The sequence below is a fragment of the Spinacia oleracea genome, chromosome 4, assembly GCF_020520425.1.
Source record: "Spinacia oleracea cultivar Varoflay chromosome 4, BTI_SOV_V1, whole genome shotgun sequence".
Taxonomy (NCBI): domain Eukaryota; kingdom Viridiplantae; phylum Streptophyta; class Magnoliopsida; order Caryophyllales; family Amaranthaceae; genus Spinacia; species Spinacia oleracea.
In genome coordinates, this window is record NC_079490.1 from 112,716,977 (window position 1) to 112,732,459 (window position 15,483).

The following is a 15,483-nucleotide window of genomic DNA, read 5'->3' on the forward strand; positions in this document are numbered from 1 at the left end:
TTTTCAAAATCAACCATACAAAAAGATTTACAAAACATCATTACAAAAAGGCCTTACAAAAATCCTTTATGTTTAACCTACCCTATCCGTGGGATGAGAAGAAGAATTGCAACATAAAGTTCAAGAATCCAAGCATTCAACATTCACAGTTCAAAAGTGCCAAAGTAGAAGAGGCACGCGTACAAGATTCAAAATTTCCAAAACCTAAGGAGGCAAGCATTCAAGTTACAAATTGCCAAAAACTGAAGTGGCAAGCATACAAGATTCAAATTGCCAAAAACAGAAGAGGCAAGCATTCAAGGATCAATTTTCAACAATCAAGTTTCAAAGTTCAATGTTCAAGGATCCAAGTGCCAGAACCTAACATGGCAATATCCAAGATCAAAGAATCAAAATCAAGTCTGGGGCGAGAACCTGAAACTCTATCCCATCCATCTTTCATAATCTAGCCTGGTAACAACCCTCCAAAGCTGAATTGAGGTGTCCAATCATAGGTGTCGGAATCAATTGCGAAATTTCGAAAACCAAGAACTACGTACGACCTGATTCCACCATGGATACGTAGGCAACCTCTCGCAGGGCACGACCACTTCAATTCCAAAGAGCATTTTTTAAACTACAAATTTCAATTTGAAAAAATCAATTTCAAAATTCAAAGATTAAAAAGTTTCAAGAATAGATAAGTCGCACATAAGGAAATAATATGATTATTGTGCGCCGCATATGAAGAAAGAACATGATGATTATGCGAAACACTATCATTCAAAGGTTTTCCAATGCTCATCGCTTAACCATTAGAGCTAGACTGCGGGCTTAAACCCGCATCATGGCCTACCCAGCCTCGTGAGCCAATCCATCATGGCTCACCTTTTTAAAATTCAATTTTCCTAACTCAAATTCAAAACCTTTTGCATCCAACTTTAGTATCATCAATTGTATTTAACACTTCACCACTAGTAGAAAAAATGTCATTTGCATCGCGCGTAAAAGGGGCTTTTTGCAGCGTTTTTGGTCGTTGCAATTGTGATGGTTGCAAATACGCCTTCTTTTTTGCAGGGACCAAAAATCACTGCAGAAACTTGAATATTTGCAGCTCACATTGCTCAAAGCTCGCTGGAAAATGTACTTTATTACAGCCTTTTCTACCTGACGTGCGGTGTAAATAATGCTTCCAGGGGGCAAAAAAATAACATTATTTACAACTTTTCCTACTAAGGCAGGCGTTGCAAATAATGCATATTTATTATAAAAAAAATTGCATCTACAGGAAAGCTGCCATACGTTAACAAATCAATAATAATTAACAAAATCCATATGTTATTATAACCTACAAAAACATCCACAAATATGAAGGAAATAATGCCCTAGCTTGGTCCAAGTATGCATTTAATGCTAAGTCTAATAAATGCGGTTCAGTATTAATTAACAAGTTAATAATTCTGTGAGATCAAGTGAACTGAATGCCTAGCTAGAGGCCACTTCATTTCAAGTGGAATTAATAATATTAATCCACAACTTACTCTTGACTGAACCCGTAGGGTCACACAAATAGTACGTGAACGGATCAAGTATTTAAGTGAATATATTAATCATTAAGTACTCCATTTATGATCATTCGGAAATGACGGTTCTCAGTTCCAGTGGAAGGTGAATTCGTCAAAAGGCAAAGTAAAGAATATTTCGGAAATGAAGATATTGCCGGAAACGAAAATATGGTTCATAAGGGAAATATAAATATTATCCAAGTCGTAAATGTTGCCGGAAACGGAAACATGGTTCGTATCGGAAAATATGATCGGAAATAGAAATATTGCCGGAATCGAAAATATTGCCGGAAACGGAAGTATTACCGGAATCGAAAATATTGTTGGAAAAGGAAATTATTTCCGGAATCGGAAATATTAACGGAAACGTAAATATTTGTTCGAAATGGAAATGGATTCCGGAATCGGAAAACGAATCTGAAGCTCGACGAGTGAAAACACAGCAAGCGAGTTGGCCCATCGCTCGACAAGCAAAGGCCGAGCGCATAGCGCTGAGCACGAAGCCCAGCGCCAGCACCCAACCGATGGGCCAGGAAGCACAGTGGGACGCAAGCAGCAAGCAAGGCAGTAGCAGCGATGCAGCCCACCAAGGCAAGGCTGCAGCGCGCTGGGCCTTTGGCCAGCTGCGGCTGCGGCTGGGCCTAGGCAGGCACGCGCACCAACATGGCCCATCATGGCTACGTTGGTTGCTTCGTCTTGGGCTCCAAGAAAAGTCCGATTACTTAGTTGCCAAGTAACTTTGGGATTAAATATTAGTTTTCCTAGTCCTACAAGAATTGGTTTCATTAAGAGTTTAATTAATTTTACCAATTCTAATTGGATAAGAATTTCAATCCTAGTAGGGTTGGTAATTCTTTTCCTAGTAAGATTCAAACCCCTTATTTCCTACCCTATAAATATGAGGCTAAGCCCTCATAATTGTACACATCAAAACATAGAAAATCATATTCTTTACTTACTTTGTGTTCAAGGGAGAACATAATATGGCCTAGCCCGAATACATAAAACCTTAAGTAATTATAAAATCCTAGTTGGTTGAACCTAAGGCGGGTCCGAATGTGCTGTGGACTTTCTACGGAGGGGAAACGTTTGGGGCTCTAAAGACTTGTTCTTGTTCGGTTCGGGAGCAGCTAGGGAAGGCAAGCATCACATTGTATGTAACCTAAATTATGCTAATTGACTATGTGGCAATTAATTTGGATTCTGGCTTTATGGTTTTTCCGCATGAATTATATTATTGTATTATTCATAACCTAACAGTGGTATCACGAGCCTCTAATTAATTCCCTTATCAATTATAGTTAAAATGGATTAAATTTTATAAATTTACAATGAATTAAAGGGGTGATTAATTTTGTGGATGTAATTGATTGCAAATTCGTGCGATTATTTGATTATATGTTCGCAGGATTTTTCGGCAATTTTGTCAATAAGGGTCGAAATCTTATGTTTTTATAGTGAATTTCGCATGTAAACGACGTTTTAAAATTTTGACAAAAATCAAAGATTTGATGCCGAACCTAGAACTACCAAATTCGAAGCCTAACTATGACCTTTCGGAGGTTTTAGTTTTTCGAATGCAAAATTTGTAACTTTTATGATGTTAAATTAAATATTTGCGAATCTTGTATGTAAATCTTGAATCTATGATTGACCTACTTTATATGTTTAACAATTTTAAGGTCTAATTTTGTTAATTATACAACTTAATTTGTAATTATAATTAATTTGTTGAATTTCAAATAATTTAGAATTTGTTTTGATTTTCATAATTAATTGATAATTTAATTAGGATCCTATGATTAAAAACCACCATAAAATTTGTTAAAATTGAAATATTTTAAAAAAATTTGACCTGGATTTTATTCCCTAAGAAAATATGTAATCGGAAATTAATTTAAATAATAAATTTTCAATTTTTCTCCTAAATTTATTGAAATTAATATGAATTATTAATTTGTCGTTAAATTTAAATATAAAGTTTTGATTTTTTAAAAATCGTTCACAAAATTGCACGCACGAAGCAATGGAAGCTGAGTGTTACCCTTAAGGGGTGTTGCATTGTGCGGGCTTGCGACGACGAGCAAGGGAGCTCGTCGCCCATGCGGTACAAGGCAGTGAGCAATGCACGAGCCACGCACGCGGGGGACAACCCCTGTGCAGTGTGTGCTGTGCGGAGTGATCGAGCAAGGCGAAGGGGCAACGATGCACATGCCCAGCAATGCTAGCGTTGAGGCAACGTACCATGGCTTTCGAGCCGTGCACGTCTGCCAGCCCGTGTTGTGCCCAGCAGCGATGGCGACGAGGCATCGTTGGATTCCCTCGTGCCATGCGCGCAAAGCAAGCAAGGCGCAGCAGCAGCCAACGATGGCGTCGATCCAATGGGTGCTGCCGAGGGCTTGGCTGTGCGATGGCCTCGGCCATGCGTGCAGTCAGCTCTTGCAACGCTGCAAGCCTTGGCGAGGCATGGGCCTTGCGCCCATGTGCCTTTCCTTGGCCGATTAACTTGTTTCGTTTTGCTTTTTAATTTTCGGTTGAAAACGATTTTAATTAAATTTAATTTCGTAATTTAATTTTTCTCGGAATTTTATTTTGATTAATTTAATTATTATAATTTTTTTATACTAATTATTTTAATAAAATTAAAACCTTGGTAAAATTATAATTAATTAATTTTAATCAACTGAAAATAATATAAAGGGATTTAAAATTATTTTATATGAGCTTTAAATTTTAATTAAATTTGTATGTTTCTGGTTGGACTAGGAAATACAATTTTATGTTAAAATTTTTAAAGCATGTAAATTCTTGGTTTTAGTGGGAGCTTTTAGTCATCAAACTCTTGATTAGGTCTTTATTCCTTTAAGGTTAAAACAACTCGATTAGAACTAATAAGGTTGAATAATTTGTAGATTGTTGGAACCTTTGATTAGTTGCTGCAAATGTTTATGTGATCCATGATATTTTTCTAATAACTTGCTATGTGGGCCATTCATTGATAAATGAATGGATGAATGGCATATTGTAAATGTACTGTTTTGCAGGTTGTGGAAAGTGACTAGTATGGCCCAAATAGGATAGTAAATATGGTCTGCGTACCATTAATTTGAATGTAAAATTGGTCTTATGCACCAAAGTTTTATTTAAATATGGTCTGCGTATCATCAAATAGTTGTAATTATTTTTAATTATAGCATATCCTATTTGAAGAAAATGGCACCTCCCATGGTGAAATTCAAGACGGAGTTCGAAGTTGAAGCTTCAATTTGAAGTCGAGCCATACTAGATCACATTTAAATCTTATGCATGTTATAAGTTATTTATTGCTTTAAATATGTCTTAATAATGCATGAGATTGTGGCTTTATTATGTTGCATGATTAAGGATTTTAGTTCACTTAAAATCTAACCAATATAGTAAGAGCCCTAAGTTCCAAACTTTGAAAATTGAGTTAAAAGGTGTCATTCCAAAATAACGCTTACTTGGATAACCTTTACATCAATCTAGTAATAGTTTTCCGCCATAGCGAGGTGTTACTTATTGATTCTAAAGGGGTAAGGTACACAAGTAATTGTGAGTACATGTTAGTTTTGGTAAAACTCAACGATATAAGTAAGGAGTCCTTTTATGTCGTGGCAAATGAGATAGGTGTAGACACCTAAATCGTGTCTCCCCTTTGGGATGATGACCATACTATTATCCTTGCTAGGTGGTTGGAACAACTCCGTGCGGAAGTCCCAATTGCTAAAACATATTCCAAAGTCCAAAATCCAAAATCCAATCCCCAATACCATTCCCATTACGGAACTCGGTAAAAATTAAATTCCCAAAAATCAATATCAAAATACAAACACAATCTCACCCAATGGACCTCTCCATTGGTTTTACAAGACCTTTTCTAGTTAAAATGACACTAAGCAATCCAAATTCAAGCGCCGACCCACAAAATCGAGCAAGCCGGGCCTCGCCCCGTAAAACCAAATTCAAAAACCCGAAAACAACTAGTTTTTAGTCGCAAAATCAAAGCCTTAATCATTAAGCAAATTCTACGTGCCAAAGTTAGTACATTTCGTACAATGGTACATTCACAAATGCCTTGGCGTTTCCTGTGCCACGTCAGCGGCGCCAGGCGCCAGAGCCTGCGCTGGCCGCAGCTGGCACTTGGCGTTTAGCCATCCAATTTTCTATTTAAACCCTGATTTCCAAGCATTTTAGGGCACCAAATTACAATCAGAACATCGTCATTCTGAAATTCCCCCTCAAAAATCAAATACAAAAACTTCAAACTCTCATACAAATCTCAAGTGTTTAAGCATTTGGGTGCTCCAAGAGGAATTCTAACCTAAACCTAACTAAGTAATTCCGAATCCCAATCCTAATCTACTATGTGTTCTACAATTTCTCTTTCAAAATGATTAGGAAAGTTGCCACTTTTGCTCTCAAAAGTGTCACTTACAACAATCACATATTTTTACAAAATCAACACTTTCTATGATTCAAATACAAAGTTTTGGATTCCATGATGTTGAAGGTTGTGTTTAATCACTTCCTTAAACTAGAATCATTTTCAAAATATGGAGTAATCAGAGGTGAGGCCTTTTTAACATTTAAAGGTCTAATATTTGACATTCAAGACTCCTCATTTCAATATTCAAGTACAAGTTTCATTTTCAAGATTCTATGATGTTTAAGGTTGTTTGTAATCACTTCCTTAAACTAGAATCATTTCAAGTTATGGAGCACATCAAAGGTGAAACCTTTTTAACATTAAAAGGTCTAATCTTTGAGATTTAAGACTCCTCATTTTAATGTTCAAGTGCAAGTTTCATCTTCAAGATTCTATGATGTTTAAGGTTGTTTGTAATCACTTCCTTAAACTAGAATCATTTCAAGTTATGGAGCATATCAAAGATGAAACCTTTTTAACATTAAAAGGTCTAATCTTTTAGATTAAAGACTCCTAAGTTCAATGTTCAAGTTCAATATTCAAGTTCAATATTCAAGATTCAATATTTTAAGTTCAATTTCTATACCCAAAATCTAAGATAATTTTGGATGAGCAATTTGTCCTAAATTTGAGATTTTTAGACTTGAATCCGTGTCGGACGCACTTATTATTAAGTAGTCGTTTAGCGTTCGGATCTCAAATACAATAGTTCAATTTCAATATCGCAATTTCAATATCGTCATTTCAATATCGCAATTTCAATAACGCATTTCAATATCGCACCTTTCAATATTACACTTCAATTTCGCACCTTTATTATTTGCTATTTCATTTCTGCGTTCTTTACTCATCTCACTTTGAAATGTTGTGGTTGTGTACGCACTTTCGATAGTTCCTTTATTTATTGTGATGTTGCTTTATTTGTTTATTGCTTTAATCACCACACATGCTAAATACAAAAAAATGCAAAGTTACACCACGCTTAACAAAGATAATTTCTTGGACAAACCGGCCTTAGGTTCCTGTAAGGGGTGTTTTTTTGCGTATGTATTGCAATTCCCTACAGGGGGGCGGTTTTTAGAAACCATCGTACTTTTGTACCTCGAAGGAGTCGCCACCAAACATTGTTTAGGGTCTTGTTTGGAAACACCGCAAATGACTCTATTAGGATAAGACTTGAATCTTCGAAGCGAATGGTTGAGATCCGGGCACGGGAACGAGATGCTTATTCCGCGAGCTTTAGAAATTATTCTAGTACGTGACATAGCATTTTCGAAAATACCCTAGTTTAGACTATGTGGGTTTGAATTTAGAGCAAATAGAATCTCTACTTTGTATGGTGGTCACTTTGCATTAAAGTTAATTTAAGGGAACCTAAGATCGGTTTGTCGAAGAAATTATCTTTCTTAAGCGTGATGTAACCTTGTATTTTGTTGTATTTAGCATGTGCGGTGATGAAAGCAATAAAGCAAATAAAGCAACATCACAATAGCAAATAAGTGCGGAATTAGTAAATACAAGACCCCCTAGAGACGGACTAGGGAGTAGGTCCACATTGCCTAGAAGGACTAGGCAAGTAAAGATGCGGAATTGAAATGCGGAATTGAAAGTGCGATATTGAAATTGCGGAATTGAAAGTGCGATATTGAAATTGCGGAATTGAAAGGTGCATAATTGAAATTGCAATATTGAAAGGTGCATAATTGAAATTGCGATATTGAAATTTGTACTTGGGCACATTAGATTCGAACGCCAAGCGGCTCCTTAAAAATAAGTGCGCCCGACACGAATTCAAAGCCAAAAATCACAACTTGGGAGAAGTTACTCATCCCAAAGTATCCTAGATTTTGCATATAGAACTTGAACTTGAAATTTGGAACTTGAAATATTGAACTTGAAATATTTGAACTTGAACTTGAAATATTGAACTTGTACTTGAAATATTGAAACTTAAGAGACTTGAATCTCAAAGATCAGGCCTTTTAATGTTGAAAAGGTTAGATCTTTGATGTGCTCTTATTTTGAAAGGATCCTAGTTTAGGGAAGTAGTCATGAGCAACCCTAAACATTGTGGGATCTGATGAGCGGCATTTATGTCGCTCTAAGCCTAGGATTTTATAGAATTTTATTAAGCTTTTTGATAGTTTTGCGTAGTTTTGTTGCATTTTTATCCCCTTATTCCATCTTTGTACTTTTCAGGTAAAAATGTTGAAAATGATGGAAAATAGCTGAGAATTGCTCAAACAGGGCCCGTGGGATCGCACGGGATTTATGTGCGTTCGCACGGGTCAGCAAAGTTGCCTCCAAAGTCAAGCAGGTTCGTGTGCTCGTGCCCCAGAAGTGTGCGTTCGCACAAATTTGGAAAATCGATGCAGGAACTATATGAGAATTTGTGCGATCGCATCACAGAGGAGCTCGTTCGCACAATCTGGAAAATCAATGCAGGAATTATGAGTGATTTTGTGCGATCGCACCACAGAGGAGCCCGCTCGCACGGAATTTTGGTGGGCTCGCACTGAATTCCTGTGCGAGCACAGGAGGATGTATGAAGATTTGGCCAAGTCATAACCGTGCGATCGCACGGTTGCTGAGCACGATCGCACGGCACGAAGGAGGAGAATCATCGCTGAGCTCGTTCGCATGGATCACAGCACGATCGCACTGGTGCGATCGCAGCTGGGTATGCCCGTTCGCACAGCTGCGCGGGATTCAGTTTTCGAGTTTAAATCTCTTATTTTCGGGGTTTAGTATAAATAGAATTTTCTTTATTTTCATTAACAATTAATTTCAGAAATAGATTTTAGGAGGTTTTTAGATATTTTGCTCTTCAAGCTAGTGTTCTAGAGAGAGAAACTCATTGATTTTCAAGCTTCAATTCTGTAATTCCTTCAACTCTTCTCTTTTTCTTGCAATTTAATTCTTAGTTTCTTAATTCTTGCTCTTGCTTTGTTGTTGATTGTTCTTCAATTCCTTAATTTCTTGAATTCTTTATTTCATTGATTGAAGTTACTTTGATTTCCAATTTGTGATTTGATTGTGCAATTGAACTCTTAATTCTCTTCTCCTACTCCTTTAATATCATGCTTGCAAGCTTATTCTTAATGGATTGCTTGATTTCTAGAATGACTAGTGAGTAGAATTAGGTTAGGGTAAGGGGAGAATCTAGGGGCTTAATTAGGGGAAATTGTTGGTTGATTCATGTGATTAAATATGATTTGATGATAGGATATCCGTGCTAGTTGAGTGGTAGTTGCAAATGCTATTCGATTAGAGTCACGTGGAACCATAGGATAGGTTTGGCGAGAGATTGTGGGCCTATCTTATGTGATCAAATGGCGGTGCCTATTATATGCTGGTTAGTTTAATCTAGGATTAGGAGAAAACTCTTCCGTTTAGACGCTTAGCGTTCCTTATCCGAGAGGTGGCGGGTTCGTCTTTAGATGTCATTTGCCTAATCACCATTTCGTTGCATGATCACCATTGCAAGATAGTTGAATTCATTTCCCCCGGTTTCCCTAGCCTATCCCCGACTCCCTAACGTTTCCCTTTCTTGATTCAATATTAGCATAATTCTTAGTTTTTAGATTCTTAAAAGTGACAATTCAAAACCAAATCCTTGTTCGAACTAGATTGACTTTCAAACTCAATAACCACCGTTTCTTTGGGACGATCCCTTTGCTTACCGCTAGCCGGTAGTTGAGTGGTTTTATAAATATTGTTTGCATAGGTTATTTTCTATCAACGATGGAAAATACGCCTATCAAAATGGTGCCGTTGCCGGGGAATGGCATCGTTGTTTAATTTTTCATTCTAGTTCGCTAGTCTAGTTCATTTTTCATTTTCTTTTTTTTTTAAAACCAAAAAAATGGAAAATTCTCTTATTGCTCAAAATGACGAATCGATTTCGCTTGATGATCTTCTCTTTCTCCATGATAATTTCCTAAGCTCTTTGAATTTTGAATCTCCAAAATCATTATTGATGAGGCTTGCTTTCATCAAATATCTTGAAATTCAAGAAGAGCTAAGAATAGATTCTTGTTTGAATTCATTTAAGGTCATGCCCCAACAAGTTATCAAAGGCTTTTTGGGAATTTCTAACCTATTGCAAGAGTCTATTAAGGAAGTATCATGGAGAAGAGAAGAGTTTGAGGCTACATTGCCACCTATGATGCATGACATTGAGGAGTTGAGTATTGGAGAGTTTGTTCCTACTCGTTCCTCTTTGAGTGAGTGCATCGATGATGGTGATGAAAATCTATTTGCTCCATTTTTCCTTGAAGTGCTTAAGTCGATTCAAATTGAGGAAAAAACGAGAATGTGCCAACCAAAAACTTTTAGAATTGAATGAAGGATCTTATGTTGAGATTTCTTGTGCTTTATGTGATGTGAGTGAAGTTGTTTGTGAATCTTTTGTTCCCACTCCCTTCCCTTATTCCCCTTTCCGAAAGAAGAAACTCAACATTTATCCTTGATTTCCTATTTCTTTTCCCTTTTTGTCCAAACTCCCGCCACTTGAGGATTCCTTTTCCTCCATTGATCCTATTAATTCTCCTTCACCAGAGGAGCATGAAGAAGGGAGTATTTCTTTTGTTTTTCCTTTTGATTTTTCTTATTTTTGGTTCCCTACCCTTGTAGGCATAAAGTTGCATTTTACTTTTTGCTTGCATCTCTTTTGACTCTTGCCTACTTGTTACTATTGGATATGTTTGCCATTGCATATGACAAACTATTGCGATAGTTGTTGGGGTATTTACTAGAGGTAAGAGGCGTCAAGCTAATGACGTAAAAAGAGCGCTTCTGGGGAGGCAACCCGTGGGTTGTTGGCCATTTGGCCCATGTATACTAATTTTCTTGATTTTTGAAGTTTTTGTGGCTCAAGCTTTCTTGATGTGGAAATATTTGCATCCATCTTTGCCATGTCCGGCTATTCCTATTGGTGAGTTCGTTCGTTATTACGGTTCTTTGCGGGACTTGCTCCCACGTCATCACCGGTAATATCCTTCTAACTCACATGCATTCTTTGGGTCGGGCATCTTTATTGCGGGGCATTGGTTGGATGGGTAGCTGTGCCCCTACTAGTTTCGATTTGGGCCTTGAGGACATGGCCTAATTCGAGTTTGGGGGGAGATTCTATTGTTTGCTACTTTGATTTCCGTGTGATGGATTGCTTGATTTTGTGAATATTTTGGATTTTGTGCATATTTCTTGATTAGTTTCATTGATTTTGTGAATATTTTCTTTCTTTTCTTTTACTTTTTACTTTCTTTTCTTTTCCTTGGTTTCCTTTTTCATTTCTTTTCTTTCTTTTTCCTTTTCGATCTTTGTCAAGGCAAGCTTTTCTAGATTTTTAGGCATTATTCTTGATTTGGGCAAATAAAATTGGAACTTGTAGACTAGAATGCTTTTATTCCTAATTGGTAGATGGTTGCACGGTTTTCAATGTCTTGGGTCGAATCTAGGATTTAGGTGTCAAGAAAGTTGGTTGAACTTTGGGTAGCATGCGTCTTGAACCCTTGGCTTGTGGTAAGATGGTGTCGATCTCTCTAGTGATTTGAAACCGGAGAGAATGGTATTTGCTCCCTTGTGAGATTCATGTTCAAATTTAGCCCAAACACATGGATCCTTACCCTTGTGAGATTCATGAAGGAAATAATGCCCTTGGTCCAAGTATGCATTCTATGTTAAGTTTAATAAATGCGGTTCAGTATTAATTAACAAGTTAATAATTCAGTGAGATCAAGTGAGCTGAATGCCTAGCTAGAGGCCGCTTCAGTTCAAGTGGAATTAATGATATTAATCCACAGCTTACTCTTGACTGAACCCGTAGGGTCACACAAATAGTACGTAAACGGATCAAGTATTTAATGGCATTAAATACTCCATCTATGGATATTCGGAATCGACGGATCTTGGTTTCAGTGGGAGCTGAGATCGTCACAGGCAAGAAATGAATACTCCGGAAACGATGATATTGCCGGAAACGGAAATATGGATCGTATCGGAAATACAAATATTATCCAAGTCGTAGATGTTGCCGGAAACGGAAACATGGTACGTATCGGGAAATATTATCGGAAATAGAAATATTACCGGAATCGGAAATATTGCCGGAAACGGAAATATTGTCTGAATCGGAAATATTATCGGAATCGGAAAATAATTCCGGAAACGGAAATTAATTCCGGAATCGGAAATGTTAAATATTGTTCGTATCGGGAATAAATTCCGGAATCGGAAATTTAATCGGAAGCGTATCGTACGAATAAGCATCGGACGAGGCCTGCCGGACGAGGGCCCAGCACGAAGCCAGGCCATCGCCCAGCAAGCCAAGCGCGCCACACGAACAGCCAAGGCCACGCCAGGCCCAGCGCAAGGCCAGGCCCAGCAGGCCGTGGCAGCGCGCACAGCGCGCGCAGTGGGCTGCGAGCATTGCTGCAGCTCGTGTGGGCTTGTAGCTCGCGTGGGCCGTACGGCCGTGTGGGCTGTGCGCGGGCATGGCCTGCACGCTTGCGGGTCATGCTCGCGTAAGTGTTTGTGTTCGCATACGAAACCTGAAACATGCAGAGTTCGTTTAATGATTAAATTCCTAATTCTATTTGATAAATTAATTAAATAAGAGTTTTATTATAATTCTAATTTAATTAATTCGTATCCTAATAGGATTCCAATTCTCTTTCCATACCCCTATAAATATGTGGCCTGGGTTCACAATTTATAACGAGTTATTCAAGTATTCAAAGTGAGTTTTGAGAGAAAAATTCAGTCACACATCTTGCTCAAAAGTGCCGAAAATTTATAGTACCTTAGGGGCGATTCTAGTTGGTCAATCTTAAGGCGGATCCGGACGTGCTGTGGACTATCTACGGAGGGACGACACTTGGAGTCCTAAAGACTTGTTCTTGTTCGGTTCGGGCGCAGCTAGGGAAGACACGCAACAAAGAGTATGCATCTAAATTATGCTATATGATTATGTGTAAATAATATGTATTCCTGGCTAAATGGTTTTTCCGCATGATTTATGAATTGTCATATGTATCATAACCTAACAATTCATGTACATATACATTCATTGAGTGGCATGGATCCTTAGCATTGACTTTCTTATCTCCCGAGTTTGACCATTTCCTTGCCGAGACCGCGACCGAACTACTTTAGGGGACGATAGAGGCATTTTTTTCGGTGACTATTTTTCTTTTTTTAGTTTAGGACTTTATTTTCTATTTTTCTCATATGTTTTTGTTTGCATTTGCCCCCTTGCTAGCCATTTGAGCCTTGCCCCTTTATTTCTTATGCGCACATTACAAGCCTAATAGCCTTTGTTTTATTTTCACCCTTAGAAGTGATAGTGAAGCTTTGAGTTATGATGCTTGATGGTTTTGAATTATTATGCAAAGTTGAGGAATGATTGTTATTGGATTGAATGGCAAAGTTTGGGAAGTATGTTGTATATAATGAATAAATGATGCAAAGTAAATTTGTGAAAAAGCCAAAAATAGAGAAAAGTTTCATTTGAAACACAAAAAAAGGAGAAAATCAAATCAAGAAAAGTTCAAAAAGAGTTTTAGTTTAGTGTAGTTGTTGAATAAGCTTGGGGTTACCCCAAATAAGTGGTATGAGTTTGTTTTTGGTTCGATTTGCTTGAGTTGAGTTCATTGATTACGCTTCACTTTAGGTATGAGCACCAAATCCCAAATTTGTTCCACACCTTACCCCTAGCCTACGTTACACCCTAAAAAGCCCTCTTGACCCTTTTGAGTTGAGTTATTGTCGGTGGAGGGAGGATTTGGTCGAGTTTATGGAATGGGATTGTCATGCTAAGATGTCGGGTAGCCTAATCTTGTTTTTCCGACGCCTTCGCGGCGTCTCGAGACGCTATTCTCAAAGGTGGATAGGATCTAGAGATTTGACGTGGTATGCTCGGTTGAAGGGGAATTGATTAGTGCTTGCCCTTAGTTCTCTTAGCTTGACACTTGAATCTTTCACTCGATTTAGGATATTGGTTAGCGTGCATTTGTTTATTTAGTTAGTAATATTAGCATTCTCTTGTACTCGTTCCATAATAAAGGCCTTTATCTTGAGTTTTGTAGTTTCATTTTTCGTTTTCTTTCGTTTTCTATTTTCTTTTCCTTTCTTTTCTTTTTATTTTCTTTCTTATCCTTTTCTTTCTTTTTCTTGGTTTGTTTTTCATTTTTAGGTCTTGCCTTGATTCAATTTTTGGAAGAGTTATGGATGTTTCTCTTTGGAAACCCTTGCGAGATCCCACTCGCCCTCATGAGCGATTGTGGGGTTCAAAGAGCTTGCTGCATGCGCTTAAATACAACCGTGATTCCTACGAAAGTGAGTTAGTGTGCATTCTTGTAGTTCTTATTTTCGTAATTTTGATTTTGAATAATTAAGCTCATTCTCCTCCCCATTTCTCATTCTAGCTTCGCTTGAGGACAAGCAAAGGTTTAGCTTGGGGGAGTTTGATGAGCGACATTTATGTCGCTCTTAGCTTAAGATTTTAGTTCATTTCATTAGAATTTTATTATTATTTTTGCTTAGTTTTATCTTTTTTAGTTCGTTTATCGCATTTTTGCATTAATCGTAATATTTTCTCATCTTGCGTAGATTTTGGTCGTTTTTCTTAAAACGTGCCTTTTGTGCGCATTCTCATTGCGTAAGGGTCATTTTGAGTATTAACGTGTTTAATAGTGTGCCATTATGCTTGACGATGTTTAATATGATTTTACGATTTGCAAATATGCGATACGAATTAATAATATGCTATGCGATTTAATAAGTGTGCTAGGCGATTTTGATAACTTGGCTATTCGTTGTTTGTTGAGTGCAGCGACGATATTCTTTGTGTAGCGACGGAGCAAGCCACGTGCATATGTGCAGCCAGCAACACACGCAGCACAAGAACAACAGCTACAGCCCTGCAGTTTTATACACAAGCAGCCACAAAGGAGCTAACACAGCTACACGAAGCATCTACCTAGCTGCTGTTGGTTGAGCTTCGTTGCTGCTCACAAAGTGCACGAACAGCAGCCTCGTGGACTTATTTCCACGAGCATTTAAGTGCCTTGATAGCAGCCACAACCTAAAGCCATGCACGCAAATGGAACAGCAGCAACAGCTCTTGTGCTCACCAAAAGGCTCCCTTGCAGTCCCTTGTAGCAGATACATAACAGCAGCAACTAAGGGGGTTAGCAAGGCACTTACAGCAGCCAAACACGAGCAAGAACAACAGCTAAACATTGAACAAACAGCAACCATAGCTGCTGTACTTACGCGCACTTTCAAGCTCTTGTTCGTGGCTTTACAGCAGCTATTTAAGCTCACCAACGAGCTCCTTTGCATTGCCTTGGTTGCAGTCTTGTAGCTCCATGATAACAGCAGCAAATAGCAAGAAGAACAGCAGCAAATAGCAAGAAGAATAGCAGCCACAGCAACTCGCAAACAGCAAGTGCAGTAGCTGTGCGACCACACAGATTTAGCGTGTGTGCG